This window comes from Diospyros lotus, chromosome 12 (genome assembly GCF_014633365.1).
Source record: "Diospyros lotus cultivar Yz01 chromosome 12, ASM1463336v1, whole genome shotgun sequence".
Classification (NCBI taxonomy): Eukaryota; Viridiplantae; Streptophyta; class Magnoliopsida; order Ericales; family Ebenaceae; genus Diospyros; species Diospyros lotus.
The window spans coordinates 29,219,814-29,227,627 of NC_068349.1; positions in this window are offsets into that span (position 1 = coordinate 29,219,814).

Genomic DNA, 7,814 nt, shown 5'->3' on the forward strand with positions numbered 1-7,814 from the left:
GGGAATCTTGGTAAACAAGAGAATCTATCAAGCAGCTGAATCTGGCAGTCAGGTGGGTCTGGTGGCCCAATGGAGTTGATGGTCTGGTAGGCTGATGGTGGGTCTGAATATCTAGTTGGTCTGATGATCTGATGGCCTAAGATAACCGAGTGACCTTGGATAACTGAGTGACCTTGGATAACCGAGTGGCCATGGATAACGGAGTGACCCTTGATAACCAAGTGACCCTTGATAACCAAGTGACCCTTGATAACCAAGTGACTCTTGATAACCGAGTGGTCCTTGATAACTGAGTGACCCTTGATAACCGAGTGGCCATGGATAACCGAGTGGCCCTTGATAACCGAGTGACCCTTGATAACCGAGTGACCCTTGATAAAATCGAGTGGCCTTGGATAACCGAGTGACCTTGGATAACCAAGTTACCCTTGACAACTGAGTAGCCTGTAAAATGAGAGCACCGTTAGGGCACGGGTAGGGGTCCCCGCGCAAACCCTTCGATGCCTAAGTCAGATCTTGAGAAAAGTGCAAAATTGTACTTGAACGGCTCAATAGTGTGTACCTTGTGTCGGGGACGTGGCCTCTTATTTATAATGGAGGAGAGAGGGGAGATGTGCAACAATCGGGACGTCGTGGCCCATTTCAATGATTTTGTGGCCTATCCGAGAGGGAAAAGATGAGAGATTGGCCCAAGCCCACTTGGTTATGCCTTCTTTTGCCCTTTTCCTTGGTTCGATCTTGAGTGGTTCCCATACCTCAACTTCATACCCAATTTATACCCTGATTCAGCTCGAATATCACAAAACTCTAAACACAAAAGTTGTAGATAATTCTCTTAGCTTTCTATTGACTTTGAATGATCTCGATTGAAGCTCGTATGAGAAAGTTATGCCCAAAAAATCAAAGCAGTGTCATACCCACTCGGCATAATCGAGTGGGTTCTCCCCACTTGGTCTCAGCTCGACCTCTTGCTCCTTCGGCTTGTTTCATTGATCTCCTACAACCCTTTGGGCCTTTAGGCTTCATGTCTATGTCTTGTGACTCTTTTAGGTCTTGTGACTCTCCAAGTTTGCGGGGCATATACATCAATCGTCTTAGTAATTAATTAGGCTTTCTATTGGCAATATTCAATTATCAATTAAATTTAATTGTTTATAAATCACTTTTAGTTGGCAATATTATTTCCAATTACACTCGCTCCACTTAGTTGCCATCCTCCATGTTGCCAAGTTTTTGTTTTTATTTTTTCTGTTTGTTGTTGTTTGGATACAATAATAGAATTATTTGTCGGAGAATTCATCTTCAAGCCATCAAAAATTTACAAGAAAAAAAATCAATTAGAGGGCTTAGGACATTCCCCACAAACCCTCTAATACATTAAGTTAGATTACTGAGAATGCTGAAAAATTTGCAAGGCTCTTGAATCAGAATTCAAGGTGTACCTTTTTTGAATGTGGATTTACCTCTTTATATGGGAGTTTAGGGGTTTGTGATAAGCATTCTTGATATTTCAAGATCGACTAGGACTTGGACCCTTATAGATAAGCCTTATCCCTTACAAGATCTCAAAAGGATTTTCGAAGTTGTCTTGTTTACACTTTTAGCTTTGGGAATACTCTGCGAGAGACTTCTTTGAGAGATTTTAAGGTCTCTTGGAAACCCTTTTCACAGGAGTCTATTGAGACTCTTGTGAGGTTTCCTAGGAGTCTGTCAAGACTTTCTTGGGGACCCCTCGATTGAGAGGGTCGATTAGGATCTTTCAGCCTGAAGCTCTTTGTTGGCCTTTTACTTTATCTTCAGCTTTTGGATCAATGTGCATTGGGTGGATCTTTTTGCCCCATGTCTTTTTTTCCTTTAGAGTCTTTCTTTGAGTTTTCCTCTGAATATTCCTCTAAGTCTCCCATTAGGTTTATTTTATGAGTTTTAGTCCACATACACATAAATTGCTCCTTACTCTTTCGTCTGGGTTTCAGGAGGAAGAGTAGCTTTTGCTTTCATCTTTCCTTCTTGAGTTAGGGTTTACTGCCATTCTTTTTTAGAGGACTTTACTCTCCAAAGGATTCTTGCAATGTTTACCTTTAATGGGTCTTCTTTTTGCCACGACTATTCTCACACTTTTATGTTTCAATTTTTAGACCATTTGTTGGTATGTGGCCCTAATGTTCTTGATCTTGAAAGGAATGACTGATAGCAATATATTTCCTTTTTTTGTGATAAAGAACTTCTTATCTTGGTCAGGCAGGTGTATCATAATCTGATGGTACCCTGAGAAGCTTTTTAAAAAGCTCAAGAGGTCAAATCTTGGCATTTCATACACCAGTCGTTCGATATATGAGAGATGTCGTGGACCCTTCATTTTCTATTAGACTTCTTTTCTATTACCACGTTTGCCAACTACTTAGGATAATATGCTTATCAAATGAAGTTAGCCTCCAACAACTTATCAATTTCCTCTTCAAGGGCATGTTACCTTTTTAGAGCTATATTCCTATTCTTTTGCGTAATGGGCATTATCTGACAGTCCACGTTCAAGTGATGGGAGATCACATTTGGGCTGATCCCAAGAATATTTGCTAGTGTCCATGCAAATATGTTAAAATTGGGTCTCGAGCATTCCACTATTTTCTTCTCCCATATAGACTAGCTTCTCAAGGTTATCATCTTTTAACTGAATAGCCTCTAATTTCTATGGCTTGAGGCTTATTTATGCCTTGCTTAGTGATGGCAAGCGTCTTTTCTTTGTTCTTCCCCTTAGTGGAGGAAATGTAATAGTTCTTTGCTTTCTTTTAGTCCTCACACACTTGTCCTACTTTGTATAGTATGGGGAACTTTATTAGGAGGTACCCTAAAAAGATGAGTGCTCTAATGTCATTTAGAAGAGGTCATCCCAATATAACGTTATAGGTAGATGAGAAAGTGTTTACCACCATGAAATTTATCTGACGAACCATACTTTGAGGATCTGTACCCAAAGTGAAGAGCAATTGTGTTGATCTAGCCACCAGTATAGCCTCTCTAGTAAAGCTATAGAGATGAGAGAATACTCCTTTTAATATATCATGGGAGATGTTCGTTTGCTTGAAACAGTTCCAATAAATGAGGTTGATTGAATTGCTGTTGTCCACTAAGATTTTCCTAATAGGATGCTTGGCTATCATCGCTAAGATGACCATGGGATCATCATGAGGCATAATGACATATCCCTTATCCTTAAGAGTGAAAATCATGGGCTCGTCATCTTTTTAAACTTCCATCATTGAGTTCACCTAATAAGTTGTCTTTTAGGAAAATGAAGTGTTCCCTACTAAGGTTTCGCCCCAAAAAATAACATGAATAGCCTAGTAAGTCATTTTATTACCTAAGGGAGAAGTTATTCTCTCTTCCTTACTCCTATTATATTTCCATCTATCTAACCCATCTTATCTTTTGGGCTTTTCATCTCGTCACTAGTCATTTTTCTCTTTTCTCCCCTTCGTGTGCACCTATCTCCTCCCTTGATGAGGGATTCGATTGTGTTGAGTTTGATTTTGGGGATATTTTGATTATGAGAAGCTAAATGCAAAACTTTAATGAACCATAATAGGACATAGGCTTAAATAGAATTAACGTTAATATGGTTAAACCTAAGTGTCCATAGCACGCAAGTAAAATCAAATGACTTGTGGTACTTAGAACATACTTAAATATACTTGAATGACTTAAGATGATATTCTAAGTGTTCAAACATGAATTAATCAAGTAACACATAGAGTAAACTTAAATTACAAACATTACTCTAGGAGACAACACTAAGAGAAATATGTTTCAAATACATACTTGATGTTTATGTGACAAACATCAAGTCCTTGAGTGAATGAATGTATACTCAAGGGAAGATGATTATGACACTTCAGTTTTGGGAAGTCATTTGAAAGTTTTTCAAAGAGTTCAAATTGATTATTTGATGTTTAGAAGGAAAAACATTAAAGTTGCGTTCTCTTTACTGTTTTCAAGTTATTTTTAGTTTTCAATATTCTAAAATAATGAAAACGTGTTCTTTTTATTGTTTTCAAAATATATTTTTGAAAACAAAAAAAAAATTGTAAAGAAAACTCAAAACAACAAAAAGTTATTTTTAGTGTTTTCATCCAAAACAAACTCTAAACTCAAAACACATTTATTTATTTATTTATTCATATTTTATTATTGTAATGGAAAAATATTACAAAATTTATTAACTTTAAAATGTACATATTTTTTAATAATATATTAACATTAGATATTTATAATTTACTGAATAATCAAATTTATTGAATAAAATATCATTAAAAAAATATTTTCAAAATTTCAAAGAGAACACGTTTTTTAATTTTCTGTTCTGAGAAATAATTTTTCAAAATAACAAAGAGAACGTGTTTTTAATTTTCTAAAAACAGACTATCAAAATAGAAAACTGAAAATGAATCAAAACTCAAAACTAAAAATTAAAAAGCAAAGAGAACGCAACCTAAGTATTTAAGATTCTTAATATTCTGAAATTTAATGATGTTAGAAGAACACTTGAAGGACTTAAAGGTTAAAGTGCTTGTTACTTGATAAATAAAATCATCCAAGTGTTTGAAGGATTCAAAACATGAGTTTCAAAATAGTAAACATATGCTTAAACTAAAAACAAGATGTTAATCGAATAATATATCTAATTTAATCGATTAACATACCTTTTACTCGAACAAAAATCAATTTTAATCAAACAATTATGTTTGGAAATGTTAGTTTCAACTAACTTTCGAACATAACTTGAGTAAAGTATATTTTTAATTGAGTAAGGTTTGTTAGGATTTCAAGATTCAAAAAAAGTTAATCAATTAACAAACTGGACTTAATCAAGTAATCATTTCTTAATCGAGTAAAGAGATATATCAATTGAGTAACAAGTATCTTAATTATTCGATTAAATTTCCTTTGTAATAGAATCATAGTCAAAGAACTTAAGAGATTAATCAATTATATATTTACATTACTCAAATAAGTAATGAGGTAAGATTAATCAAGTGAACAAAAGAGTTAATTGACTAAGAAGGACTTTAGTCAAGTAACATATTCTTATACTCAAGTAATTGTTTTTGGATAGAATAGTACTTGAACTTTTAATCGACTAAGAAGTTATTTTTAATCGAGTAACCTCTACCTTAGTCGAGTAACAAAATATTTTAATCAAATAATTAATCGAGGCCTAGATGATAAGTCTATGTGCTTGAACTTTTAATCGACTAAGAAGTTAATTTTAATCGAGTAACATCTACCTTAGTCAAGTAACAAAATTTTTAAATCAAGTAATAAATCAGAGAAAAAATAACAAGTCTCTATACTCAAACTTTTAATCAACTAAGAAGTTAATTTTAATCGAGTAACATTTACCTTAGTCGAGTAACAAAATATTTTAATCGAGTAATAAATTCAAGACAAAATGACAAGTCTCTTTGCTCGAACTTTTTATCGACTAAGAAGTTATTCTTAATCGATTAACATCTTAATTAGTCAAGTAACATAAAAGTTTAATCGAGTAATAATTGTTGGACAAAATGTCAAGTCTCTGTACTCGAATTATTGATCAACTACGAAAAACTTTTAATCGAGTAATATATTTAAAGTTTCACGTGGTTAAAATGTTAATCGACTAAGAAATGCTTATAATCGAGTAATATCATTTTTAGTCAATACCAAATCTTTTTAGTCAAGTAATAACTCATATAACTAAAAATCTTAATTGACTAAGATTATTCAGTAGTCAAATCATGTTTACTTTAATCGACTAACTTTTGAGATCACTCGAGTTTGTTGTATCTCACTTAAATAACAATATGCTTTACTCGACTAATGCTCTATAAAAATTCAAAATTTATAGTTGTTACAAAGTGCATTATATGCGCCCAATTTTTCATTTCAAACAATCAAATCTTTATTAAATGTTGTATAAACAATCTTTCATGCAAGTAATCTATGCTTGAGCTTCAAGATATATTCTAACCATTGGAATGGGAAAGAAATAGAAATGATCATGCAAGTTACAATTTTTAAATGTATTATCCTTTGGACAAATCATCAAGTGCATTGAAGAAGCCAAAACTATAAGTGTTATTTTGATCTTATATATGTTTTGGTTTTGATGATGAAAAACATTAGTTTTATATCTATGCCTTAATTCAATTCATAAGATGTTTTTGCTTTCAATGAAAATAAAATTCCAACTCATCTTAGAATTCAAATTAGTTACAAATTGTTTCTTGAACAAAATATCTTGATAGAGATTGGAAAAACAAAGTCTTATGTCTCAAATAAATCTCAAAAAATATATTTCAAAATCGATTTTAAAAATGTTAGAGAAAATGGAGCAAGATGTTTTCAAAAGCAAAGGAAAGTTGTCGACCAGTTCTAATGAACAGTTGACTGTCTTTGTCCCTACTGTTAATCGACCTTCTAAGGCTGTTGACTACCTAAAAAACTTACTCTCGATAGTTTGCTGTTAACCACCCCTACATCAGTAAGTGTCGATCGTTTTTTATAAGGTGTCGACTATTTTTCAAATTGATAAACTAACCTATTGACCAATTCTTTGAATTTAACCGAACCACTATAAATTGTATGTATCCCTATATTGCTTTATTTCCTTGTTTCATTTATTATGCCAAGCAATCCTCAAATCATTCTCATTTGCATTAAAATCAATCTTATTTTTTAGCTTAAAAATTTCAGATTTAATCAAATATTTAAAATAACTCAATTTACCCCACTCTTGGGTTGTGGTGTCATTACTATATAATTATATCAATAACTTACCTATGGTATGCACAAAATTGAAGTTAGCAAGTCTGATGGAAAAATTATTTAGGAGAGTAAAAAAAAAGAGAAAAAAAAATAGTTGAGCTGAAAGCATTAATCGTTGCTATTTATTTGTCTTTAAGTTTACAAGTGTTTTCATACCTAAAGAGTGAAGAAGTTTTCATTATCTATAAAAGATATATCTTTTATACTCTCTGCATGTACTCTTAAAATCCCTTTTGGTCTTTGTTCATATTCTTTTGAGGGTTATTTATGTTGTGAGCTTCTGCTCCACACTTTTTAAGAGTTGTTTACTTTGTGAGCTTTTGCTCTACATTTTTTTTTTTTTATCTCAAATAACTGTAAAGGTTATATGTTCGCTTATTCTTTCCCGCAAATGAACGGAATCGTAACAAGTAATATAATGATGAATCAAGTATCATTCCCACGAGGATTAGTTTTACATCCTTATTTTACCTACTATTAACTTTAATAAACCACACACAAATGAAAGAATATTCAATGGAAGTTTTATATAAATTAAAACTAACTCAACAAATGGAAAATACAAAATAATTCTTTAAGTTTTAAATGTAGAAATCTAATGCACTAGGGTTCATGAATCCACCGTAGTTCTATAGTTGGTTTAATCTTTCAGTGATCGGGTTTTATAATTCTTGCTTTGAGCTGAAAATCGATGATCCTAAGTTAATCAAAAGCCTCTCTCGATGGTCAATCAAATCTATGCTTACATATGAGATTAATTATCTCTAATTAATCTGCAAATATACAAACATGCATTTATCCACAATGATAATCAAAATAAGATTTCACAAGGCATAACGGTATCTCTATCTATTATTAAACCTTATGTCGTTTATTATCAAGTGCTAATCTATATTGAATCTCTCGAAAGCAATATAAATCACAAATACGTTCTAATGGTGGCCAAGCATCAAAACGGAATTAGTGCATAACAAACAATCAACCCGAAAGACAAGAATATAATAAAACCC